This window comes from Hyla sarda, chromosome 9, assembly GCF_029499605.1.
Source record: "Hyla sarda isolate aHylSar1 chromosome 9, aHylSar1.hap1, whole genome shotgun sequence".
NCBI lineage: Eukaryota > Metazoa > Chordata > Amphibia > Anura > Hylidae > Hyla > Hyla sarda.
Window position 1 is genome coordinate 118,474,732 of NC_079197.1, and position 22,395 is coordinate 118,497,126.

Consider the following 22,395-nt stretch of genomic DNA (forward strand, 5'->3'; position numbering starts at 1 on the left):
AAAATAGTCCCCTGTGAGGACTAAAAAAGTGTGAAAAAAGTAAAGAATAAAGTTTTAATGAAAGTGAATAAGCCTCTCCCCCAATAAAAAAAAAAAAAATTCCCCTCTTTTTCCATTTCCCATTCCCAAGTAAAAAATTAAAATAAATCAGCATATTTGGTACTTCCATGTGCGGAAATGTACGATCTATTAAAATATTATGTTAATGATCCCGTATGGTGAACGGCATAAACATAAAAAAAATACCAATGTCCAAAATTGCTGATTTGTGGTCACATCACATCCCAGAAAAAAAAAAAATAAAGGGATCAAAAAGTCACTTATGTGCAAAAGTGGTACTAATGAAAACTAAAAATTACGGCACAAAAATTAGCTCCCATACAGCCCCCAATATGGAAAAATAAAAAAGTTATAAGGGTCAGAAAAGTATAATTTTAACCCCTAAAGGACTGAGGGTTTTTTCCGTTTTTGCATTTTCGTTTTTTCCTTCTTGCCTTTAAAAAATCATAACTCTTTGAATTTTGCACCTAAAAATCCATATGATGGCTTTTTTTTGCGCCACCAATTCTACTTTGTAATGACGTCAGTCATTTTGCCCAAAAATCTACAGCGAAATGGGAAAAAAAATCATTGTGAGACAAAATTGAAAAAAAAAAAAACGCTGTTTTGTAAATTTTGGGGGCTTTCGTTTCTACGTAGTACATTTTTCGGTAAAAATGACACCTTATCTTTATTCTGTAGGTCAATACGATTAAAATGATATCCTACTTATATAGGTTTGATTTTGTCGTACTTCTGGAAAAAATCATAACTACATGCAGGAAAATGAAAACGTTTAAAATTGTCATCTTCTGACCCCTATAACTTTTTTATTTTTCCGCGTATGGAGCGGTATGAGGGCTCATTTTTTGCGCCGTGATCTGAAGTTTTTAAATGCACTATTTTGTACTTTGGAATTTGTTTGCGCGTACGCCATTGACCGTGCGGTTTAATTAACGATATATTTTTATAATTTGGACATTTCCGCATGTGGCGATACCATATATGTTTATTTTTATTTACACTGTGTTTTTTTTATGGGAAAAGGTGGGTGATTCAAACTTTTAATAGGAAAGGGGTTACATGATCTTTATTCACTTTTTTTTCCACTTTTTTTTGCAGTATTATAGCTCCCATAGGGACCTATAACACTGCACTCACTGATCTATTACATTGATCACTGGTTTCTCATAGGAAACCAGTGATCGATGATTCTGCTGCTTGACTGCTCATGCCTGCGTTAAATATTTTTTTACGAAATTGCAGGTTTCAATTACACATCTTAAATAAAAACATTTTTGCTTGCGCAAAAAACAAGCCCCCATATTGGTCTGTAGTTGAAAAAATAAAAAGCGTTATGGCTCTTAAAAGGCAAGAAGGAAAAAACAAAAACACAAAAAAGGAAAATTCCCTGTGTCCTCAAGGCCAAAATGGGCTGTGTCCCTAAGGGGTTAAGTAACACATTTTAAAGGGTGATTGAAAGAGAAGGAAAGAGAAGTGATTGAAACTGGTGGTAAATTGGACCTGAAAATATTTTTCACTCTTCTCATCAGGATTGCTGATGATTCACAAGCTTCCGATTCATTGTCATTGTTATTGGTCATGCACATTGAAATGTTCTTGGCAAAGCACCAGGCACATAATACTCGGTTGGTTTTTAAAGGACAAATACACAGACATATCCCTTATATAACAGGGGTTAACCATCTTGTACACTGCTGAAGTTGTTTTCTTAAACTTACCTGAAGCATAGTGCCATAACTACTGTTTTAGTGCTTTCTCCATAAAATAAATACATTCCGCCTGATAACAGCATGTATCATATTATCTAGAAACTTCATGCTCACTAAAAGCACTAAATAATGAAAACCTGATGCCTACCAATTTGTCAGACATTAAACCGTTTTAATTTCAGTGTATTAGAATGGGTAAAATACACATGTACTTTGTCCTAACTGGACACAAAACATAATATAATCACAATTTTTAGCACAGCGTGCAGAATAATGTGCAAATAATTAGCATGGCTCATAAGTCCAAAACAAATAAAATCAATTGTGTTCCATCATAGAGCTCTGGTTCTTTATGGACTGTGGACAACAGAGTGCTATTAGGGTTTGCATGAAATGGATTTTTTGGCAGGGTTCTGAAAGTGTAAAATTCCACTCAGCCACTCTTTAATTTTGTTCTTAACTTGAAAATAATACGATCATTTATACTTTTGAGAAGACAAATTATGTAATAACAAAATTGTGTAAGACAGAAGTTTATACAGTATATCCTGTCTATTATGTTATTTTTGAAAGGGTTATGTAACAAATAAAGCTCTTACACGTCACACTGCAGTCTTTGTTGGTATGACATACTTTTCCATGTGGAAAAGTTGGTAACAACGTCAGTGAATTTTGTTATAAAGTCATAGCATTTGATATAATTACAATTGAAGGGAACCTGTCATCACTTTCATGCTACGTGAAGCACAAGTCATCCTCTGGATTTTACCTGCCATGCCAGCCTTGACTGATACATCTCTCACTTCACCTAAACAGGGATACAACTGTCAATAAAGACTGTTGGATTGGTGAGAAGCCGGCTAGGACGACTCGTGTTTAACCCCTTAAGGAATCAACGTTTTTCAGTTTTTGCATTTTCGTTTATTCCTCCTTACCTTTAAAAAATCATAACCCTTTCAATTATCCACCTAAAAATCCATATGATGGCTTATTTTTGCGCCATCAATTCTGCTTTGTAATGACATCAGTCATTTTGCCCAAAAATCTACGGCAAAACAAAAAAAAAAATCATTTTGCAACCAAATTGAAAAAAAAAATGCAATTTTGTAACTTTTGAGGACTTCCATTTCTACAAAGTGCATTTTTTGTAAAAATAACACCTTTTTATTCTGTAGGACCATATGATTAAAATGATACCCTACTTATATACGTTTCATTTTGTCTAACTTCTGGAAAAAATCATAACTACATGTATGAAAATTAATACGTTTAAAAATGTCCTCTTCTGACCCCTATAACTTTTTTATTTTTCCACATAAGGGGATGGATGGGGCTTATTTTTTGCGCCGTGATCTGAAGTTTTTATCGCTACCATTTTTGTTTTCATGGGACTTTTTGATCGCTTTTTATACATTTTTATGGTATAAGAAGTGACCAAAAATACGCAATTTTGGCCTATTTATTTACATGTACTCCATTGACAGTGCGGTTTAGTTAATTATATATTTTTATAGTTCGGACATTTATGCACGCGGCGATACCACATATGCTTATATAAATTTTTATTTACATAGTTTTTTTTTTTTTATGGGGAAAGGGGGGTGATTCAGACTTTTATTAGGGAAGGGGTTAAATCACATTTATTAACTCTTTTTTTTTTCAGTGTTAGAGCCCCCATAGGGGCTGAATGACACATCCTCGAGTTTGCAGCAGCATGAGGAGAACATATAGTATCTGAATGTCAGAGCTTGGAGGTATTTGCAGCTTGATGAGTCCATATAGTGGCTGAATGACAGCGTGGAGGTGGCGGCAGCATGAGGAGACCATATAAAGGTTGAATGACACAGCCTGGAGTTTGCGGCAGCATGAGGAGAACATATAGTGGCTGAATGACACAGCCTGGAATTGATGGCAGCATGAGGAGACCACATATTGGCTGAATGACACAGCCTGGAGTTGGCAGCAGCATGAGGAGAACATATGGTGGCAGTATGAGACAGCCTAGAGCTTGAATCAGCATGAGGAGAACATATGGTGGCAGCATGAGACAGCTTGGAGCTGGCATCAGCATGGAGAGAACATATGGTGGAAGAATGAGACAGCTTAGAGCTGGCATAAGTATGAGGAGAACATGAGGTGGCCTCAGCATAAGGAGAAAATATGGTGGAAGAATGAGACAGCATGGAGGTTGCAGCAGCAGCAGCATCAGGAGTCCTAAATGTGACCCAGTGACAGAGTGGTGTGGTGGGTGGTAATACCAGTACCCGGTGATGAAGGTGGGTGAAAAAAGGAGAACTTGGCATCAGATGTGTGGCATCAGGTGGGTGGCAGGATCAGACTAGGAGCTGAGGAAGCGAGGCAGAAGAAAACAATCTCTTTTGTTAAGTATTGAGGATAAGCATTACGTAAAACTTAAAGGGGTACTCCGGTGGTTAATTTTTTTGACTATATGGCATCTTCTTTGTAAATTTCGTTTTTTTGCAATATATATGTGTTATATGTTTTGACAGCATGTGTGTGTTTTCTTACCTGTTTGTTGGGCAGGAAGTTCTGTAGCTCAGAGAATTTTCTTTTACTGTCGTCCACCATGTTCTGAATCTTCTGAATCTCTTGTGGACAAGACGTCAGAGCTTTTTTTTTTTCTCTCTGTCTGCATGACAGGAATAAGCCACGCCCCCTCATCTCCCCCCTCCCGGAGTTCTGCATGAGAAGCCATAGTACACAGCTCCTTATCTCCCCTCCCCCCCCCCTGCTCTGCTCCTGAGGACGCAGGTCTGCACAGGAGAACGGAACACAGAAGATAAATGTGTTATCTGAAGGGAAGGATTACAATGTGCACGGGCCGGGGATGTACAGACTGCAGGGGAAGAAATCTCATACTGGGAATGATCTCTATATGTGAGGGGGGGGGGAGGGGAGGGGGACTCCTGAATGACACATGCTCATGCTGCGAGTTGTAGGCTGTAGTCCCTGTTATGTGTGTATATGCTAGTGTTTCCAAACCAGTGTGCCACCAGCTGTTGCAAAACTGCAACTCCTTCATGCCCTGACAGACTTTGGGTATGCTGGTAGTTGTACATTTGCAACAGCTGGAGGCACACTAGTTGGGAAACACTGTTCTAGCCTATTCAGCATACACATCATGCTACACCAGTGTTTCCCAACCAGTGTGCCTCCAGCTGTTGCAAAACTACAACTCCTAGCATGCCCAAAGGCTGTCAGGGCATGCTGTAAGTTGTAGTTTTGCAACACCTGGAGGCACCCTGGTTGGGAAACACTGGTGTATGCCCTATAGAGGTGTGGTGAACTACAACCCCCAGGAGACTACAGAGGCAGCATGCTGGTGTTATACCACAGACTAGACATGTGCAATTCGGTTCGGCACAAATGTCTAATTTACCGAATTTTACCGTTTTTGGGTATTCGGACCGATCCGAATGCACGAAAACATATTTTTTTACCATTCCCGAATAGCCACGAAAATACGAATAGCCAAATAACGAATGTAAATGTTACGCCGAGCGCTCCGGGTCCCCGCTCCTCCCCGGAGCGCTCACGGCGTTTCTCTCCCTGCAGCGCCCCGGTTAGACCCGCTGACCGGGAGCGCTGCACTGACATTGCCGGCGGGGATGCGATTCGCATAGCGGGACGCGCCCGCTCGCGAATCGCATCCCAAGTCACTTACCCGTCCCGGTCCCCGGCTGTCATGTGCTGGCGCGCGCGGCTCCGCTCTCTAGGGCGCCAGCTCTCTGAGACTTAAAGGGCCAGTGCACCAATGATTGGTGCCTGGCCCAATTAGCCTGATTAGCTTCCACCTGCTCCCTGGCTATATCACATCACTTCCCCTGCACTCCCTTGCCGGATCTTGTTGCCTTGTGCCAGTGAAAGCGGTTAGTGTTGTCCAAGCCTGTGTTACCTGATCTCCTGCTATCCATATTGACTACGAACCTTGCCGCCTGCCCCGACCTTCTGCTACGTCTGACCTTGCCTCTGCCTAGTCCTTCTGTCCCACGCCTTCTCAGCAGTCAGCAAGGTTGAGCCGTTGCTATTGGATACGACCTGGTTGCTACCGCCGCAGCAAGACCATCCCGCTTTGCGGCGGGCTCTGGTGAACACCAGTAGCCACTTAGAACCGGTCCACCGGCACGGTCCACGCCAATCCCTCGCTGACACAGTGGATCCACAACCTGTAAGCCGAATCGTGACAGTAAAGAATTCATTCTAATAACAAAAATAATAAAAAGGACACAGATACGGTCTGATTTTTCGGATACATTCGGTATTCGGGTACATTCGGTAAATCTTTTTATTCTTTTTGGACTTTAGCGATCCTAAAAAATTATGGAGATACCTTTTTTATAAAAATTTTGTAGGGTACCATAAAAAAATAATAATAAAAATGATACAGTAGTGATGGAAAAAATTGTATCTAACGAAATGTATCTTTTTTTATGAAATGTTTATTAATTTTTAAACAGGGATCAATTTATGTGAGCGGGTAAAGCACTAAAAATGTAGCCGACAATAATAAAAATGTAGTGTGTGCGTGTTTTTCACATTTTATTTTTTTTATTTTTTAGGTAGTACTACTAATCCCAACATGGAACACACTCTTCCATGATGGGAGTAGTAGTTACCTGTACTAATTGACAGATCCCCGGGGTCCCTTGCGATCCTCTTGTATAATGCATAGATGCGGTGGCATATGGTCCCCTGCACTCACGTATATATACACATATTCATATTTCCCGTAGAGCTGTGATTGGCCAGATGGTTCCAGCCAATCACAGCTCTCTGGGAGAAATAGGAATATGTGTATATATACGGCCGTGCAGGGGACCATAGGAGAGCGGCCGCCACATCCATACATTACACAGGAGCATCACCGCGGGTGTCAGGAGTGATACCCGCAGTGATCTTTTCTTAACTACAAGTACTACTACTCCCAACATGGAGTACACTCTGCTCCATGCTGGGAGCTGGAGTACCTGCATTAATAGACAGATCGCAGCGGGTGTCAGAAGTTACACTCGCTGCGATATGTCTATTAATGCAGGTACTACAGATACCAGCATGGAGCAGAGTGTGCTCCATGTTGGGAGTATTAGTACCTGCAGTAAGGGACAGATCCCAGCGGATGTCACTCCTCCTGACACCCGCTGCGATTGTCCTTATGTGAATGTAGGGATCAGCTGTTCTCAGGGCTACAGAGGTGGGAGAACAGCGGACGCTGAGCCGTAGGTATACATTGTATAAATACTGCCCAGCAAGAACTTACAGTGAGCCTGCAATGTGTATACAGTATACACATTGGTGGTTCACTTAACCCCTTGCTGAGCTGTGTGCTATGCGCAAGCCCAGCAAGGAAAGAGTTAACTTACACTGCTGGACATTGTAGGTTAACCCTTTGGGCGGTATACACTATATACAGCTATCTCTAGATAGCTGTATATAGTGTATACAGAAGACGAAGTCCGCTTACTTCCCTCAAGTACCGGGCAGGTCAGTGTAGCTCTGCCCCCTAGTGATGATGTAATTAGGGGGCGGAGCTACAGAAGGGAACAAGGCTAGTTAATCTGAAGCTCTGTTCACATTGTCCGTTTTGTATAATGTGAACAGACCCTTCTGGCAGTGTCTACCCAGACAGGGATGTTTGTTTCAGTGTGTTATCAAGATGATATGGACGTAAGGAGGTTTTTGTTACAGTGTATTATCAGAATGATAACCCCTTAAGAACATTGGGGGAGATATATAAAGACCTGTGCAGAGGAAAAGTGGAGCAGTTGCCCACAGCAACCAATCCGACCACTGCTTTTATTTTCAGAGGCCTTTTAAAAAAATAAAGAAGGGATCTGATTGGTTGCTATGGGAAACTGGTCAACTTATCCTCTGCACAGGTTTTAATAAATCTCCCCCATTGGATGTAAATATATGTCTTGGTGCCCTGGTGCTTAAAGAGTTACTCCTCCCCTAGACATCTTATTCTCTATCCAAAGGATATGGGATAAGATGTCTGATCGTGGGGGTCCCACCGCTGGGGACCCTCGCAATCTCGGCTGTGGCACCCCGCTGTCATCACTGCACAGAGCAAACTCGTTCTGTGCGTAATGACTGGCGATACAGGGGCGATACTTCACGACTTCGTTCCTCATGATGTCACGGCCCGTCCCCTTAATGCAAGTCTATGGGAGGGAGCGTGACGGCTGCCACGCCCCCTCCCATAGACTTGTATTGAGGGGGTGAAACGTGACGTTGCGAGGGGGGGCTTGTATTAGAAATCTTGACTTGAACCCTGGGTCTACCCCAGGCACGTTTGGCTCCAGATTTTTCCCTTCTGCCACCATGCTGACTGCCAGCTATGCTACCACCTTGCTGGCTCAGCTTTTTCCTCACTGGCAACCAGCAACCCTCTTCTCCTGATGATGACGAAGCCCCTTCTGCACCCGGCTGCCAAGTGCGATCGGCTTCATCATCATCGAGTTATATCTGCACGTCACTGATGGTTCCACATAAGTGTCTGCTTCAGGAGCCTGAAAGCTCACAACATCACCTCCCACGCCACTCTCCTCCTCACTACTTGCCCGCCTAGTGGAGGAAGCAGTGAATGTCTCGTCGACTTCTTGGCTGGGCAATAACTGCTGACTGTCCTCTAATAGATTGTCCTCACTGTCCTGAACCAACAGCATAAGATACTTCTGTGGGGGAGGGAACAGCATAGGACAGAGGCAATGGGAGGACAGGGACTACTTCTGGACCATGCCAACTGAGAGTTATGTTTGAGGAACCCACCGAGTGTTGACGTATGTATCAGATGTCACTTGTGATGAAGTTGATAACCGTGTTACCCAATCGATGATGGCAGATGGGTTGCTGGTCGAGACACGACCGCTAAATGATATCGGGAGCAAAGACCTCTTGCTGTGACTCCTGCTGCCACTCTCCACTAGTATGCTGCGACCTCTGCCCTATTAATTTAAGCCTATGCCACTCCTCTGTGCACGTCCTGGCACTTCTCTGCATGACATGCTTAGTGCGTATGTGAGGGGAGTACAATACATTCCAGTATGCTTAAAACAGTATTTGTCTACAACACCAGGTGTGTACTTTTGGCTGGCCTTTCACAGTATCTAGGCCCTTAAGACTTTAGCAGGAACAAAATGGTACACCACTTAGATGTACGTATGTGGTATGAACTTATGATGGGAGGACAATGCACTCCACTATGCTTAAAACAGTATTTGTCTACAACACCAGCAGGTGTGTACTTTTGGCTGGCCATTCACAGTAACTCTGCCCTTGAGACTTTAACAGGAATAAATTGGTTCACCACATAAATGTACGTATGTGGTATGCACTTATGAGGGGAGTACAATGCGCTCCAGTATGCTTAAAACAGTATTTGTCTACAACAAAAGCAGGTGTGTACTTTTGACTGGCCTTTCACAGTATCTGGGCCCTTAAGACTTTAACAGAAACAAAATGGTACACCACGTAAATGTATGTGTGTGGTATGCACTCATGAGGGGAGTACAATGCGCTCCAGTACGCTTAAAACAGTATTTTTCTATAACACAAGCAGGAGTATACTTTTGGCTGACCTTTCACAGTAACTAGGCCCTTGAGACTTTAACAGGAAAAAAATGGTACACCACTTAGATGTACGCACAGGTTACACTTAATAGAGGTCAATTCCCTTTTAGTGCTGTGCTCATCCTAACTGGCTGGCTATTATTAGCTTTTCAGTTGTTGTACAAACCAGTGCTGCAGCCCACAGTCGCTGTGTACTAACCCAAAATTGCACTTTCTCTCTATCTCACTCCCTTCCTTATCAGTGCTATAAGGCTGGATTTGGGCTTCAGGTGAATCACTTCTGTAATACTCCCACAATTGCAATTTCTCTCTCTCTATCGCTGGCTGCTGATAGGTTGCATGGGATTCAGAGTCATCCCGCTGACCCTTGTTCCCACCTTCCCAGGATTCCTTGCCCCATGTCCTCACATGTGGATTTGCATTTTAGATGCCTGGAGCCTGGACCGCACTAAATGTAGTTTAATTAAGCAATTTTTTCCTGTAATTTGCAACAAATTTGCATTCGTCAGTTTCGATTCACTCATCCCTAACTAATCTAATAGATGCTCTAAGTCTCCATATTAGTAAATACAGTATGTAAACAAATAAATAGTATACTTACCTTCCCTTGGTCCAGTAAAGGATCTGGTTACTGACTGGGTTTCCTTGCACTGGAATTTTATTGCCACAATTGGGTGCACCTTCTGCTCTACCCAGGAAACATAGTTACATAGTTACATAGTTACATAGTTAGTACGGTCGAAAAAAGACATATGTCCATCAAGTTCAACCAGGGAATTAAGGGGTAGGGGTGTGGCGCGATATTGGGGAAGGGATGAGATTTTATATTTCTTCATAAGCATTAATGTTATTTTGTTCCAGGAATGTATCTAATCCTGTTTTAAAGCTGTTAATTGTTCCTGCTGTGACCAGTTCCTGAGGTAGACCGTTCCATAAATTCACAGTCCTCACGGTAAAGAAGGCGTGTCGCCCCTTGAGACTAAACTTTTTCTTCTCCAGATGGAGGGAGTGCCCCCTCGTCCTTTGGGGGGGTTTAACCTGGAACAGTTTTTCTCCATATTTTTTGTATGGGCCATTAATATACTTATATACGTTTATCATATCCCCCCTTAAACGTCTCTTCTCAAGACTAAACAATTGTAACTCCTTTAATCGCTCCTCATAGCTAAGATGTTCCATGCCCCATATTAGTTTAGTTGCGCGTCTCTGCACCCTTTCCAACTCCGCAGTGTCCCTTTTATGGACAGGTGCCCAAAACTGAACAGCATATTCCAGGTAAGGCCGTACCAATGATTTATAAAGGGGGAGTATTATGTCCCTGTCCCTTGAGTCCATGCCTCTTTTGATACATGACAATATCCTGCCGGCTTTGGAAGCAGCAGCCTGACATTGCATGCTATTCTGTAGTCTGTGATCTACAAGTACACCCAGATCCTTCTCTACCAGTGACTCTGCCAGTTTAATCCCCCCTAAGACATACGATGCATGCAGGTTATTAGTACCCAGATGCATAACTTTACATTTATCCACATTGAACCTCATTTGCCAAGTGGATGCCCAGACACTTAGTCTATCCAAGTCATCTTGTAACTTTTGTACATCCTCTATAGACTGTACTGTGCTACAAAGCTTGGTGTCATCTGCAAAGATAGAAACAGAGCTGTTAATACCATCCTCTATATCATTGATAAATAAATTAAACAACAGCGGTCCCAGTACTGAACCTTGGGGTACACCACTAATAACCGGGGACCAATCAGAGTACGAATCATTGACCACCACTCTCTGGGTACGATCCATGAGCCAGTGTTCAATCCAGTTACAAACTAAAATTTCCAAACCCAAAGACCTTAACTTACCTGTCAGACGTCTATGAGGGACAGTATCAAACGCTTTAGCAAAATCCAGAAACACTATATCCACAGCCATTCCTCTGTCAAGGCTTCTACTCACCTCTTCATAAAAGCAAATTAGATTGGTTTGACAACTTCTATCCTTAGTACACCCATGCTGGCTATCACTTATAATACAATTATCCCCTATGTATTCCTGTATGTAATCCCTTATAAGTCCTTCAAACAATTTACCCACAATGCACGTTAAACTTACCGGTCTATAGTTTCCTGGGGAAGACCTAGAGCCCTTTTTGAAGATTGGCACCACATTCGCCTTGCGCCAGTCCCTTGGCACAATACCAGACACCAGAGAATCTCTAAATATCATGAACAGGGGTACAGATATTACTGAACTTACCTCTCTAAGAACTCTTGGGTGTAGTCCATCCGGTCCTGGGGATTTGCTTACATTTATATCACTTAACTTACCTTGTACCATCTCTACATTAAGCCAGTTCAGTACATTACATGATGTGTTACCAGCACTGACCTGGCCAATGTCAGCTCCTTCTTCCATAGTGTATACAGAACTAAAGAACCCATTCAGTAGCTCCGCCTTCTCTTGATCGCCTGTGACAACCTCCCCATTATCATTATTAAGGGGTCCTACATGCTCTGTCCTTGTTTTTTTTGCATTTATATATGTAAAAAAATATTTAGGATTAGTTTTGCTTTCTTTGGCCACCTGTCTCTCATTTTGAATTTTTGCTGTTTTTATTACATTTTTACAGATTTTATTAAGCTCCTTGTACTGTTTAAATGTTATAGCTGACCCATCAGATTTGTATTTTTTGAAGGCAATTTTTTTGTTGTTTATTGCTCTTTTAACATCATGTGTCAGCCATGTAGGATTTAGTTTTAATCGTTTATATTTGTTCCCCTTTGGTATATATTTAGCTGTATAGTTATTTAGAGTTGATTTAAAGATGTCCCTTTTACCTTCTGTATCAGTATTTGACAACACCTCCCCCCAGTCTATGTCCTGTAGTGCAGCCCTCAGCCCAGGGAAATTTGCCTTTTTAAAGTTATATGTTTTTGCCTTCCCCGCCTGTCTTTGTTTTCTACATTTTAAGTCAAAAGTAACTATATTGTGGTCGCTATTACCAAGGTTTTCCCGCACAGTTACATTACCAACCAGCTCTGCGTTGTTGGAAATGATCAGATCCAACAAGGCATCACTTCTTGTTGGGTCCTCCACAAACTGGCCCATAAAATTATCCTGCAATAAATTTAGGAATTGTCGCCCCTTTGTAGTTTTAGCCAACCCCGGACCCCAATCTATATCTGGATAGTTAAAATCTCCCATTATTACCACTGTACCTGCCCCGGCGGCCCTCTCTATTTGTTTATGAAGCCGAACTTCTATCTCTTCAGTGATATTAGGGGGTCTGTAGATTACACCAAATACTATTTTTTCAGTATTTCCCTCCTTTTTTAATTCTACCCACAATGATTCCACATCCTCAGAATCATCACACACTATGGCATCGTTCACACTGACTTTCATACCACTTCTTACATACAGACAGACTCCACCACCTTTTCTGTTCATTCTATCCTTGCGAAACAATGTAAACCCCTGCAGATTGACAGCCCAGTCATGCGAGGAGTCCAGCCATGTCTCAGTGACCCCAACTATATCAATATGTTCCTCCAGTATCAAGGCCTCAAGCTCCCCCATTGCTAGGCTTCTGGCATTTGTGAACATACACTTTACATTTCCATCCTTTATGTTATTGGGGTTAATGGGATTCAAGGGTGTAAGTTTTATTTTCCTATGAAGCTTATTCCTATTAACTATTCTAACCCCTCCCTCCGCTCTACCCCCAGGTACATTTATAATTCCCACCTCTCTATCTACACTATCTTCCCCCTCTTTGCTGTAGGTTCCCTCCCCCCAAGTCCCTAGTTTAAATACTCCTCCACCCTTCTAGCCATCTTCTCCCCAAGCAAAGCTGCACCCTTCCCATTGAGGTGCAGCCCGTCCCTACGGTAGAGCCGGTAACCGACAGCGAAGTCAGCCCAGTTCTCCATGAACCCAAACCCTTCCTTCCTACACCAGCTTCTGAGCCACTTGTTTACCTCCCTGATCTCCCTCTGCCTCTCTGGTGCAGCTCGTGGTACTGGTAGTATTTCAGAAAAGACTACCTTGGAGGTCCTTGCCTTAAGCTTGCGGCCTAAGTCCCTGAAATCATTTTTAAGGACACTCCACCTACCTCTTACTTTGTCATTGGTGCCAATATGTACCATGACTGCTGGGTCCTCTCCAGCCCCGCCCAACAACCTGTCAACCCGATCCGCGATGTGCCGAACTCGTGCGCCAGGCAGACAACACACTGTTCGGCGATCCCGGTCTTTGTGACAGATTGCCCTGTCTGTCCCCCTAATAATTGAGTCCCCCACCACTAGTACCTGTCTGGCCTGCCCTGTACTCCTCCCTCCCTCCCTACTGGAGCAGACACCCCCCTGGCGGTCAGAGGCGGTATCCTGCTGCAGTTCTGCTAGCTCTGTAATGGCATCCCCCTCATCTGCCAAGCGGGCAAACTTATTGGGGTGTGCCAGTTCAAGACTAGCCTCCCTGACACTTTTTTCCCTACCCCTTTTTCTAACTGTAACCCAGCTAACTGCCTGACTGTCCTGCAACTCCGTCCCACTGTCCTCCCCCACCTCTATTCCCGAGAGTGCCTGCTCAGTGAGCAGGAGACTCCTCTTCATGTTGTTAATGCTTCTCATTGTTGCCAGTCGCCCCTCTAGATGCAGGATCTGGGCTTCCAAACGGACAACTAGCACACATCTCGCACAACAATATGCACCCTCAAACTGTTGTTCAAGGATTGCATACATTGAACAGGATGTACATTGGACTGCATTTTCCAACATGGAGGCCATCTAGTTATGGGGATTTCACAAATGTATAGGAAAACCTTTGGCAATAAGCAACAAACAGCCAATTCTATATAAAGCAGTGCTGGCTTTAATTTTTTTCCATTTGACACATTTTACCTGAGTTGGAAACACAGCAATGAGCCCAGGTAACCTACTTAACCCCTTAAGGACTCAGGGTTTTTCAGTTTTTGCACTTTCGTTTTTTCCTCCTTACCTTTTAAAAATCATAACCCTTTAAATTTTCCACTTAAAAATCAATATTATGGCTTATTTTTTTGCATCACCAATTCTACTTTGCAGTGACATTAGTCATTTTACCCAAAAATTCACGGTGAAATGGAAAAAAAAATCATTGTGCGACAAAATTGGAAAAAAAACGCCATTTTGTAATTTTTGGGGGCTTCCGTTTCTACGCAGTGCATATTTCGGTAAAAACAATACCTTATCATTATTCTGTAGGTCCATACGGTTAAAATGATACCCTACTTATATAGGTTTGATTTTTTCATACTTCTGGAAAAAATCATAACTACATGCAGGAAAATGTATACGTTTAAAAATGTCATCTTCTCACCCCTATAACTTTTTTATTTTTCCACGTACAGGGCGGTATGAGGACTCACCGTGATCTGAAGTTTTTATCGGTATGATTTTTGTTTTGATCGGACTTTTTGATCACTTTTTATTCATTTTTTAATGGTATAAAAAGTGACCAAAAATAAGCTTTTTTTGACTTTGGATTTTTTTTTACGTGTATGCCATTGACCGTGCGGTTTAATTAATTATATATTTTTATAGTTCGGACATTTACGCACGCGGCGATACCACATATGTTTATTAATTTTTTTATTTACACTGTTTTATTTTTTTAATGGGAAAAGGGGGGTGATTCAAACTTTTATTAGGGAAGGAGTTAAATTACCTTTATTAACACTTTTTTTAAACTTTTTTTGCAGTGTTATAGGTCCCATAGGGACCTATAACACTGCACACACTGATCTTTTATACAGATCACAGGCGTGTATTAACACGCCTGTGATCAGTGTTATTAGCGCTTGACTGCTCCTGCCTGGATCTCAGGCACGGAGCAGTCATTCGTCGATTGGACACCGAGGAGGCAGGTAAGGGCCCTCCCGGTGTCCTGTAAGCTGTTTGGGACACCACGGCGGTCCCGAACCGCCCGACTGACTAGCCGGGATAGTTTCACTTTCATTTAGAAGCTTCTAAAGGGTTAATACCACACATTGCCGCGATCGGCGATGTGTGGTATTAGCCGCGGGTCCCGGCCATTGATGAGCACCGGGACCGACGCGATGTGATGCGGGGTCGCAACATCCTGCGTCGTTAAGGGGTTAAAGTTAGTCAAGAATGCAAATAATGTATAAATGCATACAGTATGGTTTGTGTAGTGACATAGTGTCCCCATGAAAGGGGTTATTTAGTGATAGAAACATAGAGCTAATTTATTTCAAAAACAGCAATACCCCTGTCCTTCGGTTGTATGTGGTATGCAGCTCAGTTCCATTGAGCTGAATAGAAGCAAGTTGTAATAACACACACAACCAGAGGACAGGGACAATGTTGTTTTTGGGAGGAAAAAAGCCCTGTGTTTCTATCCCTTGATAACCACTTTAATACTTTAAGGGAAATGTACAATAGTGCATATGTATATAGGATATAACATTTAATATATTTTGATGTGTCCAAGGCCTTGTATAACAATTGAGTACTGTATTTCTATTAGCACACAATGATGTCCTTATCAACTTATACACTTGTGTACACAGATGTGCAGATGTTTATCTTAATGCCTAATAAATGCCAATTGTATATACCATTGTATGAAAAAACGAACCAGAACAATTTAAACAATGTTCATGAAGACATTTAGTAAAATTCTATTTTAAAGCCTCACTAACAATTCTCCCTACATAATGTATGCCCAGACATAGAGAAGGTCACAAAATTGTATGGCTATACAATTGCACACATGAAGCTCTAGGGTTGAATTACGATACTGTTCTATTTAAGGAAGACACATGAAAAGTTTTGAACTGTCAAGGTCTGATCGATAGGAGAAATACACGCTTAGTGTGTTCTCTACTGGCTCAAAAAACACATTACCAAGACGGTCTCATAATGTAAGTCTATGGGACCACCTTGGTAACATAGACATAGAGCGGGGAAAAAAGCGCTATGCTCAATCTAGAAATCAGTAAGACACCAGGACAAAAATAGAGCAAAAGTCCAGCATCCAATTTATGTGTCCAGGTTTATTCCAGCAGCACTTTATAATAACAGCAATTATTCAAACCTTTCCAGGTTTGGTACATTGACAAAGACCCATAAGGCCCTAAAGGGTCAGAACATGCCTGTTATTTTATAGTATGATGGAATAAACCTAGACACTTGCACTGGATGCTTGACTTTTGCTCTATTTTTCTCCTGAAGTCTGCTAGATATATTTTCTTCTAGCTGGTCTAAGCATCCCATCTGTCAAGTTTTGTGGTTAGGTCTCGCTGATGATTTGTTTTACATTGATGTCTTAAAGATATGTCACAGTTTTTTTTAAAGCGGTGTGTACCGTATATACTAAAGCATAAGCCGAGTTTTTCAGCATGATTTTTCGTGCTGAAAATACCTTCTCGGCTTATACTCGGGTGAACTCTCCGCCTGTCAATCCCTTCTCTGTGGTCTTCAACCTGCAGACCTCCAGATGTTGCAAAACTACAACTCCCATGCTGGGAGTTGTAGTTTTGAAACATCTGAAGGTCCGCACGCTGAACATCAATGCTGGGCCTTTGTCCCGTTTAATCATCCAGACCCCCCCCCCCTTTAGTTTTCTACTCATCTCCCCTCGGTGAGAAGGAAGGGTGAGCTGGTCCGGGCCATCTATGCTGCAGGGCCCGTCCGGTGGAGAGGGTTAGTCGTTCCGGCCTGTCCACTTTCACTGGGAGGCCCCTCTTCTCTGCTCCGGGCCGGCCCCGTCCTAGTTACGTTGCCTTGACGGCGACCCACAGGGAAGTTCATGCGCAGGCAGGGTGATGATGACGGGGGTGAAAATGACAGGGTGATGATGATGAGGTTATGGATGATGACAGAAGGGATGATGTATTTCCCACCCTAGGCTTATAGTCGAGTCAATAACTTTTTTTTTTTTCTGGGTTTTTGGGGTGAAATTAGGAGCCTTGGCTTATATTCGAGTCGGCTTATATTCGAGTATATACGGTACAAATGGCCCCTGTCATTTGGATAAACTTTTAAAATGCCCTAGCGACATGTTAAAAGTTTTAATCGGCATGGGCCTGAGTGTGCAGACCTCTACCAATGAGGCAAACGATTCAGGAGAAGTTTTCACTCAGCATGTTCCCTCGCGACTCTGTATCACATGATCAAGACAGACTCGCAATGTAAGTCTGTGGACGTGTCTCGGTCATGTGACAGAGAGCGGGGAGAGAAGAGTACGGCAGTGCAGACTTTTCGTGGCTTGTTCTCCAGATTGGTGGGGGTTTGAGCAATCACACCTCTGTCGATTAAAACTTTTGACATGTCACTAGGACATGTCAAAAGTTTTTTCAAGCCATGTAATATTGAGATATTGATACAAAAATATGTATTACATTTTTATTTTTGGGGTCTGCTTCTGGTCATTTGACAAAAGTTATCAGCATACCTATAACACTGTTTAACTATTTAAAAAGGAAGCAATGTGACAGCTGTAATGTTTAAACAGAAAAGACCAGTTCAGCATTCTATTCATAGCCTCTATTCAAGTCATGATGGCTAGCTCTAAAAGTTAGAGCCTTTTCAGCGATTACTCATGCACTTAATGCAACAACCTACTTTTTAATAGTAGTTTACAGTAAATCAATCTATGTAAGATGCTGAATAGCTTTTTAAATACTTGGCCTAACTCATCTTTCACTAATCTTGACTTACGTCATTCATATCCTCTATTCAAGTCATGATGGCTAGCTCGAAATGTTGGAGCCTTTTAGCTATTGCTCATGCACTTATTGCAACAACCTACTTTTTAATAGTAATTAACAGTAAATCAATCTATGTAAGATGCTGAATAGCTTTTAAAATACTTTTCTAAACTCATCTTTCCCTAATCTTGACTTACGTCATGTCTTATATTTCATTATCATCTACATTTAAGGTTCACAAAAGTTTCTCAGTTACCAATGAATCAGGGAACGTACTGATCAAATTAAAGACATTTTTATAAATCAGGTATTTAACAGCATCAGGGGAAAAGTTTAGGTGAATAAAATGTTCAGAACATTCATTTTTACTCGAAAACATTGCATACTGCCCTTCCAGATAAATATGAAAAATAGCATTATAAGATTACATGATAATGTCCAAAAATAAAACAGTGAAATAGTTATCCCACAAACTGCCATTCTCCTGTTCCTCCCGTATTCTCTCTTGCCCTATGCAGTGAAGCCAAGCATAATAAAGTTAAAATGAGCAGTACTATAGTAAAGCAGCTTTGTGACATTGAGCCTGCTCGACCGGATAAGAAGACGAAAGAACTTCAAGAGTACATAACTAAGGCAACAAGGAACCAATAAGCAGATATTATGTAGAATGTGGGTGGGGAATAACTGGGGGACTATTACTTATTTTTGCCAATTGAATATAATTGCAAATATGTGTTATTTTAACATTTGGTTACAATGAGAATTGTTTGTGGTAACACCCTTTTAAAACATGATAAATGTTGACAATAAATCAATGGAGTGATAATTTACACAATTAGATGCATGGCTTAACCCCCTTAAGGACATGACTAATTTTGTCCTTAAGGACCAGGCCAATTTTCATTTTTGTGTCTTATAGTTTTTAAAAGGAGGGGAGAAAAAAACTAACTATACAACAACGACTGTTGGTTAGAGGTTACCCCCCTAAAATAATACATGATGCTAAGAAACGAGCAGCTAGACGCCCCAGAAAAGATCTCCTTAATAATTCTTGTTGTAAAAAGAAGTATAGAGAGAAAGAAACTAGGTTTTCTCAAATACAGCCCTGTAGCACGTACGATTAAAAATTCCATTTTAGACAATTGGTCACTATTACAGAATGATGTAGATTTAGCTCCATTTACAACTCAGAAACCTATAATTGTCTTAAAAAGATGCAGAACCATTTCAGATGTGGTAGTTCATAACAAGCTTCTGAAGCCAGAAAAAAATAGTTGGCTACAGAATTGTGTTACCCCTGGTAACCTTGTTGCGGTACTTTTTCTTGGTGAAGATATCTCTGTACGGACAAATTCATGGTTATAGGAGGAGAACAGATAAAGTTCAGAGATAGCTTCTGTTGTAGAACATCGTATGTAGTATATGGTCTTAAATGTACCTGCGGGAGATTTTACATAGGGTGCACCATCCGCTCGATGAACATAAGATTCAGAGAACATGTACACTTACTCTAAACTAAAAAAGGTTCTACTAGATTTACAGAACATATGGCAGAGGTACATGAGAACAATATTAACAATATTTTGGCATTGAATGAATTGGCAAAAAAGAAGGAATTGAAAAACGCAGGAAGCCAAATGGATTATCTGTACAAAGGCAGAAGGCAATTTAGGTCTAAATGACAGGTTAGACTTAAAGGGGTACTACTGTGCTGACAACTTATCCCCTATCTAAATGATAGGGGATAAGTTGCCTGATCGTGCAACATCCCGCCGCTGGGGACCCCCGTGATCTCGCACGCAGCACCCCGCTCTCATCAAGCCCCGGAGCGAACATCGCTCCGGGTCTGATGACTGCCGATCACAGGGCCGGAGTATCGTGATGTCATGGCTCCGCCCCCATGTAACATCACACTCCGCCCCCTCAATGTAAGGCTATGGCAGGGGGCGAGACGGCTGTCTCCCTCCAGGGCCTGATCAGAGTGGGGTGCTGCGTGCGATATCGCGGGGGTCCCCTGCGGCGGGACCCCGCGCGATCAGGCAACTTATCCCCTATCCTTTAGATAGGGGATAAGTTGTCAGTACGGTAGTACCCCTTTAAGTGTATTTGTAAAGTAAGAACATCTTGTTAAATGTTGCACATGTTGGATTGTTTTTATTGTGTGTTTTTCTAGTGGTTATCACTGTTTTAAATTGCACATTGTAAACATCTCACCTACGTGGCAAGTAGAAGTATTTAATTCTTTGCTTACAGGTGGGTGAGGGGAGTGGTCTGAAGAAGCACTACCTGCGCGAAATAGCTATCACACCTCCTTTTGGCGTCCCACGTGTATACACCTGCTGATTTTATGCTTTCGTTGGAATAAGTGCCTCCGCCTCCTCTTCCATATTAATTTTGATTGCCTGACACTAATGGATTAAGCACCACCATTTGTAAACCTATTCCACGGACTATTCCATACCACTGTGCCTCGGTACATTGCAATATAGCCATTTACACACCAGTGCCGGCTATCTCTTTCTTTTCTTACAATATTTAGGATCCTTTGTTTCTAGGTGGAAGGTGACTTATTTCCCTCCCAAACATCAACCACTCCACCATTCCTGCACAGCTAGGCTCCCTTCCATACTTGCTGTGCTTAACCCCTTAAGCACCACAGTTTTTTTTTCATTTTTCATATTTTTCACCTCACCTTCTAAAAACCAGAATGCTTTCAATTATGCACCTACAGATCCATATGAGAACTTGTGTTTTGCACCACTAATTGTACTTTGTATTGACATTAATAATTTCACCACAAAATTTACGGCAAAACCAGAAAAAAACAATTGGGGTAAAATTGGAAAAAAAGCACCATTGTGTAACTTTTGGGGGCTTCCGATTCTACGCAGTTGTCACGATGCCGGCTGGCAGGAGGTGGATCCTCTGTGCCAGAGAGGAATTGGCGTGGACCGTGCTAGTGGACCGGTTCTAAGTCACTACTGGTTTTCACCAGAGCCCGCCGCAAAGCGGGATGGTCTTGCTGCGGCGGTAGTGACCAGGTCGTATCCACTAGCAACGGCTCAACCTCTCTGGCTGCTGAAGATAGGCGCGGTACAAGGGAGTAGACAGAAGCAAGGTCGGACGTAGCAGAAGGTCGGGGCAGGCAGCAAGGCTTGTAGTCAGGGTGGATAGCAGAAGTTCTGGTACACAGGGTTTGGACACACAAAACGCTTTCACTAGGCACAAGGGCAACAAGATCCGGCAAGGGAGTGCATGGGAGGAGATCAGAAATAGTCTGGGAGCAGGTGGGAGCCAATTAAGCTAATTGGGCCAGGCACCAATCATTGGTGCACTGGCCCTTTAAGTCTCAGGGAGCTGGCGCGCGCGCGCCCTAGAGAGCGGAGCCGCGCGCGCCAGCACATGACAGCAGGGGACGGGAACGGGTAAGTGACCTGGGATGCGATTCGCGAGCGGGCGCGTCCCGCTGTGCGAATCGCATCCCCGACGGCCATGACAGTGCAGCGCTCCCGGTCAGCGGGATCGACCGGGGCGCTGCGGAGAGAGAGACGCCGTACGCGCTCCGGGGAGGAGCGGGGACCCGGAGCGCTAGGCGTAACAGTACCCCCCCCCCTTAGGTCTCCCCTTCTCTTTGTCCGGTAACTGCCCCCCCTGGGATGAGGACACCGGGAAAGGATGGAGGGATTCCTCAACGGCAGGCAGTACAGCAGGAGTGGGAATGGGGAGGGAGGGCAGAGGGCGAGGCCTGGCACGGGGCAGTGTGACACCAGGACGAGGGCCACGAGGAGGCACCGAGGCTTGCCTGACTGGACTGGGAGGGGGGGAGAGGCACTTCTTAAGGCGGGCAGAGTCCATAACGACCTTAGGGAGACCGGATACAGGAGGAACCACAGGGTCACGGCAGGGAGTACTGGGAACCGGTTTAAGGCAGTCCTTGAAGCAAGAGGTACCCCAGCTCTTGATCTCCCCTGAGGACCAATCCAGGGTTGGGGAATGGTGTTGAAGCCAGGGTAGTCCAAGGAGAATTTCAGAAGTGCAATTGGAGAGGACCAAAAACTCAATTTTCTCATGATGAGGTCCGATGCACATTAGGAGGGGCTCCGTGCGGAAACGCACGGTGCAATCCAACCTGGCTCCGTTGACCGCGGAAATGTGGAGTGGCTTGACAAGACGGGTCACCGGGATGCGGAATTTATTCACCAAGGACTCCCGAATAAAATTCCCAGAGGCACCAGAGTCCAGGCAGGTCACGGCTGAGAGGGAAGAGCTGGCTGAAGAAGAAATCCGTACAGGCACCGTGAGACGTGGAGAAGCCGACTTAGC